At 40.0% G+C, this 20,559-nt stretch overlaps 1 protein-coding gene across 6 annotated transcripts in view; it reads left to right on the top strand.

Moving 5' to 3' along the window:
* Nucleotides 1-20,559, top strand: part of rbm47 (RNA binding motif protein 47) — a 256,801-nt gene that overhangs the window by 148,681 nt on the left and 87,561 nt on the right. The window contains exon 1 of one of the 6 annotated variants that reach the window (XM_072567882.1): nt 12,785-12,864. The exons of 3 other annotated variants lie outside the window; for them this stretch is intronic. The gene's annotated coding sequence lies outside the window, so the exon portion shown is untranslated. 2 more of the 6 variants (XM_072567885.1, XM_072567878.1) reach the window with 2 other exon arrangements.

The following is a 20,559-nucleotide window of genomic DNA, read 5'->3' as shown; positions in this document are numbered from 1 at the left end:
GGGTATTTACACATGGATGAAGGAAGTCTGGTGGAGGGGACTTGGACAGGAGTTCAGAAGCAACAATGTCAGATATTTAAGAAAATAGGTCATGGCTCACAGCAACGATATATCCCAGTAAGAAAGAAGGATTCTAGAAAGATAATAAATGAGCTTCTTTAACCTGGGAAGTTAAGAATAGCATCCAGTCCTATCAACTTTGACTTCCATGCCTGTCCTCCGGTAACTTGTAGCCCCAGTAACTTGTAAATCTATCAGAAGCAAACGTGAGAGACAACCAGCCTATGCTTGGACAGGTGGCTCTCACCAATTCTGTCTGTCCTATTTATGTGGCCAACTTTTCTCTGATTGGTTGTCTCATGATTAAATTTTCCTGGACATTTTAGGATTTTTGGAGGTGAATTTCCTCACCATTCCTGTGTATTTTGAGCACGCTTACTGCCTTCTTAGATGCGTGTTAATAATCCCATGGCATTGCTTCTAGAAAGAGCAGTGGAGTTAAACCTAGTGTCCTGGCCAATGTTTATTTTTCAATCAACGTCAAAAACAGATTACCTGGCCATTATGATATTGCTATTAATAGAGTCTTACCGTGCAATCTAACAGTACAGTGTTGTGTTTTTTTGTATTATAACTGTGTTCCGGTGGCTGTAAAATTCTTCAGGAGGTTGTGCAGATGTAAAAGCACTATATAAATGCAGTACCTTTCTGAAAAAATGCTGCATTCAGTCACCTAAGCATGGCATCATGTGAACCTAATTGCACAAATGTAAGTTCAGTTGAACCACCAATCTCTGACTCTGGCTGAGAGATAAGAGTGGTGCCTCTCAGTAAAGCTGACATTCTCGTGCTGATAATGGGATTAACCCTTTCTCCCAATTTCTCCATCATAGACCTGCTGACAACTTCTCATTTCTGCATTATATCTTCCCAAATACATTTTTGTTCGCCCCATTTTGTTCCTTCTTCTGTAGCTAATAGAAGCCTGCCTCATCAAAGCACTTTCTCACCAGGGAAGTCTGTTTTTTGTGAAATTTAAGGCTCTCGACATCAATGTCACAGCTCTGAGCAGGGATAATTGGGATATTTTAAACCAGTTCATCCAGTGTAAGTGGCAGGTGGGAGATGACTGTTCCCACTCTGTCATTTTAACTCACAACAAATCAGACATGGGAGGGTCACCCACCCATGTCTCAGAGCAGCTGATATGAAATCTAAGTCAAACTACTCCGTAACAAAGAATTGGAAATTCCCAACACTGATATGTCTGAAATAAATAGTCTTTGTATTAAGGTTCAGCAACTGGTTTTACTTTCAAAGAAACTTGCCTTGTTTAGGGCTTTTTAGACATAAAACGACAATATTGCAAATATCTTATAATTCCCTATAGTGCATATAGAGACTATTCAGCCCATTGAGCTTGCACCAACCCTCTGAAAAGCATCCGACCCTGTGCTAGGTCCTCCCACATTAACCATGGCTAATCCACCTAACCTGTACATCTTTGGACTGTGGGAGGAAACTGGAGCAAAATCGCACAGACACAGGGAAAACGTGCAAACCCTACATACACAGTTTCCCGAGGGTGGAATCAAACCCGGCGCTGGCACTGTGAGGCAACAGTGCTAACCGCTGACCCACTGTGTTGCCCTTGTTCAAAAAAAATCTTGTTTAATAAAATTTAGAACATGATTCTACAGAAATTCTGCAGACATTCTGTGGATTCTACAGAAATTTCTGAAAATTTCTCCCAAGAACCTACCATGACATTGGCAGACAATTTCCACAAACTGGGTTAAATAGGTGAATTCGCAAGGATTTCTGTCCAAGTTATCATGGAAGATTGCAAATGCTTCATGTATGTTCTATCCAAACATTTGTTATTAAAGTCTTTGCAGTACACAGTGAGAAGTGACATCATATATTTTTTAACCATTTTTATCCTCACCCCTTCCCTCTCTTCCCCTCCCCAAGACATTTAACTATTGCAGAAGCATTACTTTCTTTCCAAGTTTAAAATATTGAATCAGATATTCGACCATATTGTGAGGGAGTATTGTGACTACTGTCCATCGGTTTCTAAAACTGTGATCCTGCTGTTTCTGGTCACCCTTTTATTAGAAGGTTACTTTAGGGACCAAAGGCAAACCAAAACGTCACCTGGACCTGATAACCTGCATCTAAAAGAGTAAAGGAAGAGACATTAAAGAGATAGTGGTGGCATTGGTCTGAATATTCCAGACCTTACTGGATTCTGGGATGTTCCAGCAGATTGGAAAACTGTTAACATGACATCACTGTCAAAGAGGTGGGAGGAGACAAAAAGCGGAAACTATTGACCAGTTAGCCTAACTTCTGTATTTCGGAAAATGCTAGAGTCCATTATTTAGACAGAAGTATATTTAAAAATATTCACGACATCAATAGAATCAACACAGTTTTGTGAAAAGGAGATCATGTTTGACAAATTTGGTCGGGTTCCTGGGAAAACTGAGTTGATAAAAGAGAATTGGTAGATGTAGTGTCATTGGACTTCCAGAAAGCATTTCATAAGGTGGCACATAAAGGTGATTGGTCAAGGTAGAAGCTCATGATATTGGGGAGAAATGGTTTAGGTGGATTCATTAACACACAGAAGATAGAGAGTCAATGAGACTTTCCTAGGACCCAAATGAATCATCCGTATTAATGACTTGAAGGAGGAGGCAGAGAGTAATTTATCCAAATTTGCTGATGATACAAAAATAGGTGGGAGGGTATGTGGTGATGAGGACATATGGAATTTGGAAGGGAATATAGATAGGTTGAATACATGAGCAAAAACTTGACAGGTGGGGTTTAATGAAGGAAAGTGTGAGGCCAAGCACTTTGGTAGGAAAAAATCTAAAGGCAGGCTATGACTTAAATGAAGAGAGCCTCCAAATGTTGTGGCACAAGAGAGGTCTGGGTGTTCTTGTGTGTGAAATACAAAACATAGCATGCAGGTGCAACAAGTAATTACAAAGGCAAATGGAATTTTTTGCCTTTATTGCTAGGGGTTGGAATTTTTTAAAAAGTCTTTTTACAACATTACAGGTGTTGGTGAGTACTGTGCACTATTTGTGCCCAGCATTCATCCCCATGGAAAGATTTGACTGGCATTGGAGCTTGTTCAACAGAGGTTCACTGTGTTGATTCCGGAGATAAAAGGTTTGCCTAATGGAGAACAGCTGAACGTGTTTATTCATTAGTTTAGAAGAATAAGGAAGGGATGATCTTATTAAAGCTTACAAGATTCTGAGTGGGCATGACAGGGTGGATTCTAAGAAGATGCTTCCACGAGATGGGAGGATGGGATCTTGAACTGGGGCACATAGTTACAGATGTAAAGTATCTTCTTCTTCCATTCAATAGTGTCTGGAAATCTCTGCCTGAGAGAGTTGTGGAGACAAGATCACTGTAAAGAGGAAGTAAATAGAATGGCCAACTCCTACTCCTGTCTATTGTGTTCTAACCTTCTTCAACACTACAACCCTTCAAAAACTCTGAATCACTCCAACTCCAGCGTCCTGTACATTGCTTGCTTCCTCACTCCACCATTTGCAGCGGAACATTCAGTCATCCCATCTGCATCACTTGTGTTCTTTAAGACACTTCTTTAAAGTAATTCTTTTGATGAAACCTTTGTCATGCCTATCCCAATGTTTTTTTTCTTTGGTGGCTCAATGCCAACTTTTGCACAAAATACATCCAGTGAAGGGCTTCAGAACATTCAAAGACACATTACAAATGAGAGTTTTTGTGATGGAATAAAGAAAAATAGTTTGCTGTGTCCTATCAGGTTTTTCTTTCTGGTTGTTTAATCTGAGGGAGAGCAGTAAAATGCCACATGTGGTCAAAGCATTTGCTCCTCTGTAAAACATTACTGTCATCCCCACTAGTCAGAACAAGGTGTTCCAGCAATAACAAAGAGAATGAGGCTCAGCGCCACAAATTTTATCTTCTCATTTCTCAAGTGGGAACTATTTGATCATGCAGCTGTATATGTGAAGAAATTAGCCAACTTGCTCTCTACATTTATCCTTCGGTAGGGGTGGAAGTTTAAAATCTCGTCCTTGTTTTTATCATGCAATACACACAATGAGGTGCTATTTGGGATGATTTGACTGGTGATATACCTGTTATTTTAGATTTCATATGTCACATAAGTCACTGCTGATGAAGGATCGATAACTATTAGGTGATTTCCAGGTCACATCTCAATCTTACATGTTTCCTGAGACTTGTCAACTAATCAGTGCCAATCAGCTATTATGATCTACTTCAATAGCATCTGAACATAAGTCAAAACAGATCATTTTCAGTTTGTGTGAAGTAATCAGGAAGGCTTTACTATAAATAATAAATATTTTGGGAAATTTATTTTCAAATAGCATTGATGAGTTGGAAACTGTCAGAAGACCAAGACACTATTCTGGAAATTGAAACTTTAATTTAGCTTTTACAGGGATTTGAGTGACCTGGGCTATGGTGAAATGTGATGCAGAATCAAGTGACAAGTGTGCCCAGCTGAGGTCTATCTTGATGTCAGAAGCAACTTGTACCATCTATTGTGCTTTTCACAAGTGGCATGAGTAGATTCTTAGTAGGCAGTGGTGAGATGCCAGTTGATGGGGATGAACACTTGTTAAATAATATTCAACCACTCACCCAAGCACCAACACCTAGTATATCTCATATCATCGATGAGCATAACCCCGAAAGGGGTTAATTGCCTCAGGGAATGGGACTTAAAGTAAGGGCAGAAGGCTTAGAGGGATTTTAAGGATACATGTTTGACATAGACAATGGTGGGATCTAGAACTCAAAGGGTAGTAGAGACAGAAACCCTCATAACATTTAAGAAGTGTTCAGTATATACTTAAAACACCATAGCATACAAGGCTGTGGCCCAAGTGCTGGGAAATGGGATTAGAATAGATAGATGCTGGATGACCAGCATGAACATGATGGGCTGAAGGGCTTCACTCCATGCTGTGAAACTGTGTAATTCTATTACTTGAGCACTGGCCAGAATCCATGAACATGCATCTGACATATGTCAGCCTCTGAGGAACCTCCCGGCTCAAATCCAATCCACATGCAATGCTGCACTGACAAATATCAGGGCAATACTGCAGCAAGGAAGCTGCCCGCTCATGGACATATGGCCCGCATCTTTGGGCTCTTCACTTGCTCTTAGTGTGCTCTCACTCTGAGCCTACCCAGAAGCATAAAGCATTGTCTTGCCTTTTCTGCACTTTGCCCCCTCAGCCAGGTATTTTTGACAGATCATTTCTGTCTTGATACTAGTCTAGGGGCTTGGACGTAGTCAGTCAGTTGCTTGGGCCCTCTCCTCATCAGGGATGAGAAGCTGAATGATAGGCAACCCGCCATCCATTTGCCTTTTTCTGGTCTAGAGTGGGCTATGTTCCACATGCAATGAGAGAAAGAGGGGAGTGAATATTACTGAAATTGAAAGTGGCTTAACAATTACTGTTGGTCTAGATCGGGAGGTTTCCCAAGCGAGTAAGTAGGCAGCATAGCAAGAATGCAGGGTTAGTAGTCTTGTGATTGGGATAGGTAACAGGGAGTGGGGAAGAGGCAGATATAGTGAGACTGATAAGGTTTGAGGCTTAGTGGGAGGTAGATGCAGTAGCAGAGGTAGAGTCAGTGTGAGATATTGGAGAGAAGCTGGCTGTACTTAAGCTGGTGGAGTGGAGCAGGTCATTGACCTTTCCTTACTGGGCTGGGCATTCTTCTGGTCAGATGCAATAGTACTGATCCACGTGGCATCTCAGATCAGGCTGGCATGTCTGGGGTCAATGTCTCATTAATCCAAGGGGAGAAGGAAATCCCACATCGGCACCACTCCATCCAGCAGGAACTCCAGGACCCTGCCTGCAAAACAGGTTGCAGACTGTCCCCTGTCTGCCTTGTCCTGGGCAAATGGCAGTAACCATGTGAGGCATCTCTGGGGGCACAATGAGCTTTTAAAGATGGTGCAGACATAAGGGATGCCTGTCAATTCTAGGATATCTGTGGAGTGGCCAGGTGTTTCAGAAACAGCTCGTAATCAGATGGAGCAGAAATCAGATTTGAGAGGTGTCAAAGGAATGGTGTAGGTAATTAATGAGCTGGATGTGGTAAAATATGGTGAGGGAACTTACTAGGCCTTGCTGTGACAAACTTTGCAAAATGCTAGACCAACTTGGACTCAGCCAAAAATAATACAAAACTCAGCCCACTTGTGTTATAATTATGGTGATACTGAGCAACTGGATTTGTAAATGTTTCACAGAGCACAGTTCCTTAAAATTCTGGACAGGACAAATAATGTGAATGCAAGCAAAATATTATGTGGAAAATATAATAACAGAACTAGAAGACACAAGAACAAACTAGACCAGAGAGGAGCAGATTCTGATGGAGCGGTAAATACTTGCATCAAACACACAGCAAAAACAACGAAGGCAATGTTGATGGGCTGTTTCAAAAAGGAGCTCTGGTGTTTATAAAAACTCACCTGTTAAAGTCAGCGATTATTTGAGTCATGCAGATGGGGAAAAACATCAATAGGACAGTGCCTTGGGAGCCCTGGTTGGGAAAAGGAAGAATTGGTCAAGGTTTCATCTCCTGACCATTAACTACTGCCTTTCTCTAACTAATATTGTGTGCAGTTCTGGCCAAGAGTCATGAGTAACTTTATTTATCATTTCTTCCATAAAGAACTGATACAGTAAAAAATGAGACAGCGTTCCTCCAGAACCAAGGTGCTACATGGACAGCACAAATTACACAAGTACAGTCGTACACAGGGCAGCATAAAGTGTAAAACATGCAAAACAGCACAGTAATTCCTGACAAGACAACAGGTACAGTGGTGGACAAATTATGCTCTAATAATGAATGATCATTAATAAACCATTGTTTTAGCATCAATTCAAAAAGTCATACAAAGAATTGCAGATGGAATACCGTGTGATCATAGTGTTAAGGAGCCTGAAGGCTTCAGGGAAGAAACTGTTGAAGTCTTGCTGTGAGAGACTAAATGCTCCGGTATCTTCTGCCAGATGGCAGGAGGGAGAAGAGTTTGAGTGAGGGGTGTGTGGGGTCTTCCACAATGCTCTTAGCCTTTCAGATGCAGCGTGTGGTGTAAATATCTGTAATGGAGGGAAGAGAGACCCTGATGATCTACTCAACCATCCTCACTATCTGTTGTAGGGTCTTACGATCTGAGATAGTACAATTCCCAAACTAGGCAGTGATGCAGCAGTTCAGGGTACTCTCAGTGAACCCTCTGTAGAATGTAGTGAGGAATTTTGGGGCAGGGAGGAGGATTTTCTCAGCCTGCGCAGAAAGTAGAGACGCTGCTGGGCTTTCTTGGCTATGGAGCTGGTGTTGAGGGTCCAGGTGAGATTCTCTGCCAGGTGTACATCAAGAAATGTGGTGCTCTTCAGGATCTCCACGAGGAAGCCATCAATGTCCAGCGGAGTGGTCGCTCCATGCCCTCCTGAAGTCAACAACCATCTTTCGTTTTGTCCACATTCAGAGACAGGTTGTTGGCTCTGCACCAGTCCGTTAACCACTACACCTCCTCTCTGTATGCTGACTCATCGTTTGTGTTGATGAAAGTCAGTACAGTTGTGTCATCAGCGAACTGAATGACATGATTCGAGCTGTGCATTGCTGCACGGTTATATGTCAGTAGCCTAAACAGCAGTGGACTGAGCACACATCCCTGGGGGGGGCCGGTGGGGGGGTGGGGGGGAGCTGCCTGTGCTCAGTGTGATAATGTTGGAGATGCTATTTCCAATCCAGACTGACTGAGGTCTCCCAGTCAGGAAGTCCAGGATCCGATTACAGAGGGAGGTATTCAGGCCCGGCAATCTCAGTTTTCCAATCAGGTGCTGAAAAATGACAGTGTTGAATGCAGAACTGAAGTCTATGAACAGTAATCTGACATAGGTGTCCATCTTGTCCAGGCGGGTGAGGGCCAGATGGAGTGTGGAGGAAAGGCATCATATGTTGAGCAGTTGGGACAATACGCGAACTGCAGTTTGTTAGTGGGGGGGGGGGGCAACAGGGTCTCAATATGCCTCATCATGAGCCTTTCGAAACACTTTGTGATAATGGGTCCCTCCTATAGGAAGGGTGTTGTGAAATTTGAAAGGGTTGAGAAAAAATTGACAAAGATGTTGCCAAGGTTAGAGGACTTGAGCTAGAGGGAGAGGCTGAATAGGCTAGGGCTGTTTTCCCTGGAGCGTTGAAGGCTGAGGGGTGACCTTATAGAGGTTTATAAACTCATGAGAGGCATGTATAGGGTAAATAAACAAGGTCTTTTTCCTGGGGTGGAGAAGTCCAGAACTAGAGATCATAGGTTTAAGGTGAGAGGGGAAAGATTTAAAAGGTACCTAAGGGGCAACCTTTTCAAACAGAGGGTGGTGCATGTATGGAATGAGCTGCCAGAGGAAGTGGGGGAGGCTGGTACAATTGTAACATCTAAAAGGTATCTGAATGGGTTTATGAATAGGAAGGGTTTAGAGGGATATGGGCCTAGTGCTGGCAAATGGGACTAGATTAGGTTAAGATATCTGGTCAACATGGGTGAGTTGGACCAAAGGTTCTGTTTCTGTGCTGTGCACCTCTATGACTCTATGACATCACATGAGAAAAGATCAGTCTTGTCTCTGATGCTAGTTCAATAGTTGGCCTACACCATCCATGTTTACATCTAGACATGACCAGAGACTGGCCAATGGCCTTAAAAATATAATGCAATAAAGAATCAAACCCTTCATTAGAGAGGAAAGGGGAAAGAGATTTTAACTGATAATTTGTGATTGGATGAGAATTTTGACATTTTTTCCCTACTGAAATTTGACCCGTTGCAAATTATCTGCTTAAGGAGATCAAATAGAATGGGAGTATGGAGAAGAACCTGATCTAACGTATGTTTGTGTCAAGTTTTTTAATAACAGTTGGTTCTTCTATAATGCGTGGTTCTTCAACACAAATTGGCTTTAACGTGATTGAAGAATTTAGATTTTTTTAGAACGTGAACTTTCCTTACCTGTATTGGCAATAACGCAATTCCAGCCCCACAAGTTTAAGTAGCGCTGCTATTGTGCGATTTTCTTATAACGCAAGATTGCATGAGAACAGAACTATTGCATTATATCCAGAACCAACTGTATTCTTTTTTCAAACAATCATGGAAACTCCACTGCTGTCATAATACAGAAAGACCATGGATGCCGGAAATCTGAAATAAAAACAAGAAAATGCTGTAAATGTTTGATGACGGTGACCTCTCATCTGAATCAAACAGTATCAACCTGAACCATTGGTTGGGATTTAAGGTTAGCAAAGAGGGGTCCAGACCTTGCTGTAAAACCAGTGGAATATTCTGGGAGGTTTTTTGATACTAGAAGGTATTCAGACACTTACCTAGGTGGTAGCAACCCACCCTTCAAATTAAGCCCTGAACAGAGCGGTAATCTCACCCATGAGAGCTCACAGGTCTCAACAGAACCCCTAGGAAATGTTGACCACTCCAGGCAAGTGTTGCAATAAGGTCTTCAGAAGGGACTGCCTATGCATATGTGTAGCATGGTGGATGGGGTAAACTGGGGGTACCATGGTCAGAGGAGGGTCATCAGCAGAGAGTGAATCAGTTAATCGAGAGCAAGGATGGCTTACCACATCCTACCTTACCCCCAACCTCCCACCACCCCACCAGTACCTCATCCTTCCATCAAGCAGTCTGAGAACAAGGGCTCCTCCTAGTAAGGTGTAATAAATCTTCTCAGGGTTTCCCATGCATCACTAACTGAAGGTCAGTGAGAGAAGATCTTCAGGTGGCCTTTATGTGGATGCTCAACTGGTCACTAGGCAGGAAAGCCACCCTCCATTCTGCATATTCATATCACAATGGGAGCACTATCCCAGAGATTCACTGAGAAAACATTGCAATGCTAACAGTGAAAGACTGGATTTTAGTGTATTTGGGAAGTGCAGGACGTCTACATTATGCACCCAGTTACATCTCAGCCTGCAAATATTGGGCAAATCCTTCCTGTGGGCAAATCCTTCATCTGAATGTCAGCCGCAACATTTGTCCAATCGAATTAAGCCAAAAACATAAACATGACCAAATTAAGTATAAGCTTATACTTGTCATCAGAGCAAACAAGTAACCCTGGTAGTGCTTTTAACCAAGTTTGAAATCCCATTATTCCCTGTTCTAGCTGCAGGCTCTGGGCTATAATTGGTAACTGCAGCAAATTGCCTGTCAGAAACTGGCTAGAAGATGTGAGCTAAGTTATGAACATTTATGTAGCTTGTGAGCCTGATGTAGTCTAGAATGATCATGCACAGCACTGGTTTGAAGCCCTTGTTATTTTAGCTTCTGGGCATCGTTACCATATTGTAAAGAATGAACTTAAATTCTAGTGACTGACCACCACATTAAGCAGGCAACTGGACCGAGAATGATAGTGATTGGCTATAAATAATTTTTAGCATGAAGTCCTTTTAAAAATGATTTCAGGTTTATAAAACTAAACAAACTCTGGCAGATCATCTCAGTACCATTCACATTTTAATGATTGAAAAAAAATGACAATATCACCAACAAGAAGTAAACTACTATAAAAGCTGGAAATATTTTACATGCAAGGATGCATCTGTGGAGATAACTAGCCAGTTACTGGTTTGGGTACATGTGAATACTGCAGTCAAGACATTCTTTTGCCTTCTTTTGCTGCAGGATGACACAAATGTGATAGGGCCAATAGCAGCCCGGAAAGACTGATTTTCTGGCCCTGTACAGGTAGCTGACACCCATAAATGAAGGCTCAAAGATCGCTAGAAATTGGGCCTATGGCCCTATTTACATGTTCAGAGCAAGCTTCAGATGACCCATTAACAAAGTCTTTCTGTGATGTAATCTAATCATGACTTACCTTATTGATTTTCCTTGGTTGTGGGATGTTAAAGCATTTGAGTTAGTGTGTAAATTGGATTGGTTTGAAGAATATGACAGTAAGTCGACATGATATAACACAAAGGATGATGCCTTTTATCACAAATAGAAAATGACACACCTCATATCAGTAATTTTACAATACAAACTGGAGTGGACAAAATACCATGCCTTCTGCATGACTTGAAACATATAGACTTACAGTGTGTTATCATAAGGCTGCTCAGCTGGTGGTGATTTAACCTGAGGGCCACTGTACCTCTGGTGATGGGTGAGGTTGAAAAGTAGAGTGCTTCATGGTAACCTCAGTCAATGATAAAAATTGAACCTACACTCTTGGCCTCATACTGCTTCATAACCCAACCATCCAGCCAACTGAGTTAAACAGACCTCCAATATAGACTTAACCCCGAACTCAACAATTATATTTCAGGCAATTTATGGAAACATAAGAATTAGGTGCAATGAGATTTGATCTAAAGAAGTTCATCCATCAGACACCTCCAATCGTAATTCTCTTGTTGAAGGCCAGCAATGGCATGGTTAGTAATACTCTTAGAATCCTTCATGGTGTGGAAATTGGTTTTGGTGTTACTCTGCATTGCAAACCAGCTGTCCAGCCAACTGAGCCAACTGACACCCCCATCAGAGGATATAGATTTAAAGTGATTGGCAAAAGAATCAAAGTCAAAATGCAGAAAAATGTTTAACACATTGAGCAGTTATGATCAGAAATATAAAAAAGACCAATCAGTCAGATTCAATTGTGACTTTCAAAGGGAAATAACACATTGAAGAGAAAAAAAAAAGCAGGTCTATGGAGAGAGGCCTGGATATGGGGTAACTAAAGTGCTCATGCAGAACATGGACTGGCCAAGTAATGGCCTCTTTCAGTGCCATGAAGATTCTATGTATCTTTCTTTGTTTGATTCCAGTCCTAAAGCATGTAACCAGTGCTTGCTGATCCCCTTGTGACAATTTGCAAAGGTCCATATATTTCCTCCTCAACCTTCTTGACAATATGGCCATTCCTTTACCATTCCTTCTTCCATTTTAAAACCGAAGAACTGCAAATGTTGGAAATCAGAAACAAAAGAAAAAATTACCAGAAAAACTCAACTGGTCTGGCAGCATCTGTGGACGGAAAACAGTTAACTTTTTGAGTCCAATGACCCTTCTTCAGAACCCACAACCGGAGGCATATTATATTCTGAGTTTACCTTATTTATAAATTCACAACCTCATATATTTATATGAGGCTTTGTCCTCTGTAAACTATCTATCATCTAGATTGTATTGCATTTAAACTTTAAATCTCCTGGTAGCTCATCCTCAGTGTGTGAATTGGTGCTCGTCTAGACAACTTAGATAGACTTAGGGGCCTGATCTCACAACTCTCATCATTTACGTAGATGCGAGTACAAACCAGGAGTGGATTTGTGATTTCATTTACTACTTCTATCTCTTTCCTTCCCTGGGCTGTTTCACTTAGCCAGCCTTTTGGATCCGAAAACCAATCCCATGTTTCCCTTAGTAAAAACATGGTAGCAGAAAAAAAGTAATTAAAATTTTACACATGACTTGAAGTTTTTTTGTTGTTTCTTTTAGTTAAGTAATAAGCCTCTAATTGTGGCCCTTTTCACATTTCAGTAATCAATTATCTTTACATGGTAATAATCAGTGATTGACAACCAAAGGCTAAATATATAAGTGCCTCCCCTTTTTTACATTAGATAAATAGACTAGCACCAGAGTACCTTAGTTCCTAGTGCTGCTGATAAAGGTTTTAGTGTATAGACTTGAGGAGAGTGAAGCAGCTTGCACAGATTTCTCAGTGCCTAACAGTCCAGCCTTCACAGGTATGTGCTTTCCAGTTATTGTGTTTTTAAATAATAATTTTATTGTCATCACTGTTGAATGTCACTAATTCAAGCATTCTGTTTCACACCTGTAATATGGTCCTTTCAGGATGTTGCACCATGCTGCAGGATATTTGAAGAAAGGCGTTCTGAATTCATTAAATGAGAATTAATATAATAAACGTTACAGTCCAATGTGCGTGTCAACAGTTAGGATCATTGTATGAATTGTATTGGAGAAAGAGATCCCATGCACTATGACTAGAATAAATCCATATCTTCCAGTGAAATATCACTTTTCAATCCTTACTGGAATCATTTTCTGCATTAGAATTTAGTCCTGTTTTCAAGAGGTACAAACATTCAACTCATCAACAACCATCTGTTCAACAAACCATTTAGGTTACTGTAAAGTAACGTCAAGTCACATCACTGTAATTTTTCTCCATTTTCACTCAACTGTCTCATCGGGACCTACTATAGTTTTGCTTGCTCCCTGACAAAGTTCTTGTCTATGTTGTGGGTGTATATGTGTGTTATACACTGACAGGAATCATTCACTCTGGTTAATGTGCAAACAGCAATTACTTTTGCCAAGTAAAAATTTAATGGGAAGAATGTTTTACTGTCTTCACTGTCTCTCTTTCTTCCAGTGCTTACATAGGAAATTGATAAGACCTCATGCAAAAATAGTAAATATTTAGTTTATGTTGGACTTAGCACATTTTACACTATTAGCACTGAGAATTACCTGTGTAAGCTAAATTGTGGCACCATATGTTGACTGATTGTATAAATTAGTTCTTCCATTTTGCTTTTTTTTTAACGTTTGTGTGGCAGACCAGGATCTATGAGAAAATTTAATCGACTCAAATATTCATTAATATGTTCAGTGATATTTTTCGATTGGTTTCTGGATTTAATTTTCACTGTTCTTTCTGAAATGGCGCTTTGGCACAGTGCTCTGTCAGCAGAAACTGTGCCCATTTTATTTTCTCTTTTTTTTTCCCCTCTTGTCTCTCTTTTGTGCACCTTGTACTCGGCGGAGCTATTTGCTCTGAGGGTGGGACAGGAGAGTTGTTTTGTGTCTGGTGAAACATTAACTAAAAGCAATCAGCCATGAGTTTGAAGGGCATTCCATTGCCGTGCAGAGCTGTGAAAGGAGAATACACCTTGCTGAAGGTAGAGATTTTACTGCCAATGTCTACTTCCATTTTATATCCCTGTTCGAAAATTTGCGAACAAGATTCAGTAAAAATTAAAGCAGCAATATAAAAACAAAGGAGGTCGCTGAAAATAACTGTGTGTAGAATTAAACTCACCGTATTCTTCAATATTGTAAGTACAAATGATTAGAGTGACATTTCTCCCAACGTTAAGTATTCACGTTAGTCGTTGGATGCCTGGCTGATAAGTTTGATAAATTCTCTTGTAAGTATTGTTCTTGGGCGACTAAACAGTTTGCTCCTGGTTGATACGTTTGGTGAGTGTTACATTTCTAAGACTGCTGTTGTGAAATGGTTAGTGTGTGAGGATTTCAGGCTCTGACGAACTTAATTCAGTTCTTTCAATTTTCTCATTCTTTTGCTTCCTTCCTTTCCTTGAAGGTGTAAATTTTCCACAGACCCCCAACAGTACCTTCGTACCTCACCCAAATAGCACTTCTCAATCTTTGAACTTCAAAGTGGCTCAGCTGGTAATGTTACCGCGAGGCATTATGGATAAACCTAATCCACTCTCACCCAGCTGCCTACATTGCTTCCTGCCACTGTGCTTTTTCCCAACAAGGATTAACTGCACAACAGTCTTTTGCTGTTTAGTCGTTGTGTCCCCAAGACAAAATGTAGCACCCTGACTACTATAAGCTAATTTTTAACATTGAGCAGAACATTTTGATGTGTTTGGCTTCATATTACACTAGCTAATGCCTTTCGTCGTTTGTGTGTTGGGAGAACTGGTTACACAGTTGTTAAAATGTATTGTGACGACTAGAAATAAGAGATAATATAGTGATGGTTATTGTAAAGCAGGAAGAGGAGACCAGATAGTGAACAGGCCCCTCATTGCGGATCAGACCGAGTAAATCCACAATAAATACCACATTTATTAAACATACAAATGGTAACAAAGTGCTAATTATAAATTAACTATTTTAGCCCGGGTTCACAAAATTGCAAAATTTGGGACAGTTGTAATCATCTGAAATTTTTAGTGAGATTAAATAATCAAACTGACTTTTTATTTTTCCATTGTTTTCGAATTGTGACTTTGATCACTCTGCCAGTCAATTCTAACAGCCTTGTGAATTTGAGGGATTGGTTTACGTGATTGTGGCAAAATTGTCTTTTCTCACGGCCAAGATGGAGGTTATTTCAAGCAAAGTTCACACCAACCCCCTTGTCAGGAAAGCTGCTACTTTTTTTTTGTATGGTTTAGGACCTGATTGGCTGCATTGCCCTTTAGGAAGCTGGCAATATCTCACAGGCAAAGACTGGCCACTTGAGTAAGGTTCACAGTTGTGGTGCCCAATACACTTCCTAAAACCTAAGTTTAATGTATATTTTTCCATTTTTTTTCGCTGCTTTTGATGATCAAGGACCTGCTTGGGCTCTGGTTCAAGGGCACCACATCTGCTGTAAACTCCAGCACCTCATTTGGCACTGAGAAAATAAAACTTTTCAAAACATGTGCCAACTGTTTGCTGTATTAGCGTTTGCTGGACTGTAGTCAGTTTCTTAATAATCCAAAAAGTTTATTGTTTTAAAAGCTTTGACAAGATGTCTATTAGCTGAAAAAATACTTAATTTTTGAATTTTTAAAGTCTCCATTTGGAGACTTGCAAATCAGTGCACATAGCAGAAACGCACAGTAGTGATCAATTCAATTTGTGGGTAGAGCCATTTTCCACTGGTGCTTTTCTAAAAAATAGAACAAATCATTACGAATTTTTATGCTTAAATTTCATTGAACTACTGTTTTGGCCAATTTTATGGGAAAAACCAATGCAACCAAGTGGAAATGCCAGGCCATTGAATTTCAGCAGAGTAGAGATGATAAGTCTTTTTCTGTCCACCTTTGTAACCAAACTCTGTACTTTTTAATGGTGTGCAAAAGAAGCACCCGACTGTTAAACCTAACCTCGCATAGGATTCATATTTTCATGGACTATATCCAATTTATTTTATTTTTTTGAGCAAAAGGTTTTGCAAAGTTCTTCCTAGCCCACCAATATATCACCACTTGGTATATTTAGTAAGTTACCCACAAATCTATATGATATTACATGCTACACTTTATCCTTGTTCTTCCCTCGTTTCTGAAGTCACAGGAACCAACATGTTCCACATAACACTATCTGATACTCATTTTTTGAAAATTTGTAAAATGGTATGAATTGTGCAACTGAGTTATATGTGAGTCACCACTACTATAATATATTCAACATATGGTTGATAATCAAACAGAAAAGATTGGGAATAGGAGCTAATTATTTTACTTGCAAACAAGAGATGCTTGAGTCAATAACGCCTTTACACCAAGGGTAGTGACTTAGTCTCACCTGTTCATTGTTAAGCTCTTGGGTTAACAAACTTTGAGTTACAAAGACAGGGGATAAATACAACTGAGGCATATTCGGAGCTTCACTAGACTGTGAGGTCAGTTGTTGAACCAACATTTCTACAATTAATAGTTCTGCATAGCCATTGCTCTGTTACAGTTTTAATAAGAGTCAGGAAGATAATTTACAAATAAAAGGGTATAATTTACTTTGCTGAGATATTTGTAAACTTCCAATGACGGATGAAAAAAAGTTCACGTTTTCATGCATTTTCTGAAGTAGAGCTTGCTCTTTAAAAAATAACAATCCAAAAAGTTTAATATTTTAAAGACTTTGACAAGATGCCTATTAGCCTGAAAAAAAACTTAATTTTAAATTTTTTAAAGTCTTCATCCGGAGACTTGCAAATCAATGCAATTAGCAGAAATTCTCAATGGTGATCAATTCAGTCTGAAGGCATTGCCAGTTTTGTATGAAGAGCCATTTTCCAATAGTGTTTTGTTTTAAATAATACAAATCATTACGAAAACTATTTACCAGTGACATGCGTATGCTTAAATTTCATTGAGCATATACTGGAAAATAAGTAATGTTGGACATGAGACTTTCCATTGCCATCAAGTACAAAGGGTAATGAAGATAGCTATATGGAACATCAACTGTGTACAGTTCAATGTAATCAACTTAATTACTATCATAAAATCAAAATTGCATAATGTTCACTACACATTTCTGAAGGGATCTAACATATATTAAATTCAGGCATTGAAAAGGGAATTTGGTTATTTGAACAGGAAGAATGTGCAGGGTTGCAGAGAGAAGTCAGGAGAGTGGCACTTACTGAGTTACTCATTTGGAGAGTTAGCACAGGCATGAAGGTACAAATAGACTTCTTCTGCACTGTAACAATTCTGTGATTCTCTGAAATGCAAAATTATATGCCTAGTAGTAGCTTTTATACTTAATGGTCCTGAATTTCTGCTCGAGTTCTTTTGGTATCTTCTCATATTCAGCAAGGAGTCCTTCAATGAAAATATTTTATACATAACTTAAAATCACTTTTTAGCACTTATCATTTTACTGGGACTTCCATGAAAATGACAGGCAACTGGGAGAGCGTTTGTGAAAATTCAGTACAAGCTGTTTGGTTTCAGATTCTGGATTACTGCTGTATTGACTTCTCAAATGTATATTACTAACTTTCTAGTGCAGTTACAGACCTGGAAATTAACGTGTAATGTTGATTTAGGAGCCTATCACGAGATTGGGAAACTGAATTTAGCAGGATAAATATCAGGTTTATAGACAGTCCAAAAACCAGAAGAAAAGAAACCTTACAATGAAACCACTTCAAAACCTCCACGTATATTGTATCATTCCCTCTTGTGGATAATGTCATAAATGTATGGTAGAAATATGATGTTTTGCACTTTCTTAGTTAAGTTAGTTTCTTGGGTATTTTCTGGCTTTACCCCCAGTGCTCTCCATTTAGTAGATGTGACACATAAATGTTAATGAACTCTTTCTTGTTCATCAGTTTAAGCTGTTTTGCTTTGTCTGTCGTGTCAGTTAAAGTGATGTGGAGTTGCTGGTGTTGAACTGGGATGGACAAAGTTAAAATCACACAGCATAAGGTTTATAATTCAACAGGTTTATTTAGAAGTACTAGCTTTCAGAGTGCTGCTCCTTCATCAGGTAGTTATAGAGTGAGTATGGCAGAATTTGAAAGATTTCTGATTTCCAATAAACAGTATAACTAAGATTTAGAGTTAAGGTTAGGGTTCCTCGCTTTCAAGTAGCCCCAACTGACTTACTCATCCTTGAGCCATTTGGCCAGATCACCTTTTTATTTCACCCATCTCAAATGTTTTTGCCCGCACTTCAATTGCTACCTGAACCTTTCTGCTCTGCTCTTCATCCGCAGTCCGAGGAGCAAGAGAATCAACGTTTCAGACATAAGGCCTTCATCAGGACTGTTCTGATGAAGGGCCCTTGCCCAACACATCGAATCTCCTGCTCCTCAAATGCTACCTGACCTGCTGTGCTTTTCCAGCCACACATTTTTCAACTCTAAACCTCCAGCATCTGCAGTCCTCACTTTCTCTTATCTGCAGTTATCCCAGCCTCGAGTATAAGCTCCTCCTCAATATGTCCACACATACTGTTTATGTTACTTTCAAAGTTCTAAGTCCATGAAGCCACTTCTTTTGGAGTAGTAGCCCCAAGTGACTTCCTCATCCTTGAGACATTAAACTTAGCAACCTTTTTCCTGGCCTGTTCACCTTATCCACCACTGCCTTGGATTCAGTCATTGAAACAGCAGTAACTGATAATCTCTGACTTCCCTCCAGAAAGGTTAGTCTCTCAGTCTTTACTGTGCATGTCTTATTGAAGATGAATATAATGACAATTTCATCATTTAACATGTACACTGAATTCACCAGCTTTCTGTTCTTCCTAAACTTCTTCCACCATAGCTTCCTCCACTCATGGCTATCCTTTTAAGTTGCCATCCCTTGCGACCTTCCAAATTCCAATTTCTTGACTCCTGACTATTTTCTTATGTTCATTACCACAAATATCTTCTTAGATTGGTCCCAACCTGACTTATTTTCTGCTTTAGAGGGAAACTTTCTTCCCCCACGTCAGTTGCAATCACACTTGCAAACTTTCACTGTTGTCCCTCATTCAAAACAATATCAATGTAGTCATTTGTATCAACCCTTCCCTCAACTATTAACACCTTCTCCTGGGAAAAGCATACATTGTTTTCCATCAGGCTGTTACCAGGATACGCAAGGTTGGACAGGGTAGGTTTGTATCTGCGGGTGTTTAGAAGGGTAAGAAGCCATTGAAGAGAGTGAAACATATTATCCTGAGGGGTCTTGACAAAGCAGATGTGAAGAGGACATTTCTGTTCCTGAGAGAATCTAGAACAAGGTGTAACTACTTGAAAATCAGAGTTGCCCATGTAAAACAGAGATTAAGTGAATTATTTTTCTCTTAGATAGTTGAGTCTCTGGAAGTCTCTTCCTGAAAAGATGGCAGAATCGTGGTTTTAAGACAGATAAGTAAGAATTTCTATTAAGCAAGGGGTTAAAAGGTTGTCAGAGTAGGTGGGAATGTAGATTTGGGATTATACCCAGTTCGGATGTGATCGTACAAAAAGGCAAAACAGGCTCAAGGGGCTGAAAGTCATTCCCTTGTTCTGTGTTTGTATGTCTACTTGGGGACTTTGCACTACGCATGCTGCCATGTGTTTTATTGCTGCCTAGCAATGTTTAAATTATAATCAGACTTTTGAACAATGTAGATGTGTAAGTCTCACAGTACTCCATTATTGGGCAAGAGAGAATTAGGCCACCTAATGGAAGGGCAAGGGGGCGACTGGGGGAGGGGTGCAGCCAGTGTTCAAAGACTGCCCTCCAAAATTAATGTTCCCCTTCCATTTCTTCATTTCAAAAATGTTTTTATAAACAGACTGCCTACTCTGTTATTTTATTATGCTGTACTGTATAATTTTCCATTCTCCGTTTCACATAATTATCAAATCTCATGCATCCATTGGTGTACCACTCATGTGTTCAGATTCTCCCTCCTATTGACAGGTACCATGGTGCTCAACATAAAGTAAGTTCCTTTCTAAACATAAGCAAGATTGTTCAACAATACTTCATGAAGGTGGTATCCTTTTGACTGAACAATAGATCTTTCGAAAGTTATATTTTCTGTAAATTGACAGAAATGAATTCAGAATTCCAAATAGGAGCTAGCAGTGGGAGAGCTGTTTTAGGTAAATAGAGTTATAGCACCATAATCCTGCCTATATCCTAACTCAGCTGAAAAATATGTTGCTGGAAAAGCGCAGCAGGTCAAGCAGCATCAAAGAAGCAGGAGAATTGATGTATCTGGCATAAGCCCTCCTTCAGGAATGAAGAATCCTGTTCCTTTGATGCTGCCTGACCTGCTGCACTTTTCCAGCAACACATTTTCAGCTCTGATCTCCAGCATCTGCAGTCCTCACTTTCTCCTATATCCTAACTCAGACAATTTCCTATCACTTGTCATAAACAAAAAAACTGCAAATGCTGGAAATCTGAAACAAAAACAGAAATTGCTGGAGAAACCTAACAAGT

Source organism: Chiloscyllium punctatum, chromosome 1 (assembly GCF_047496795.1).
Source record: "Chiloscyllium punctatum isolate Juve2018m chromosome 1, sChiPun1.3, whole genome shotgun sequence".
Taxonomy (NCBI): domain Eukaryota; kingdom Metazoa; phylum Chordata; class Chondrichthyes; order Orectolobiformes; family Hemiscylliidae; genus Chiloscyllium; species Chiloscyllium punctatum.
Note: the sequence above shows the minus strand (reverse complement) of the source record. Positions and strands in the feature narration are given on the sequence as shown.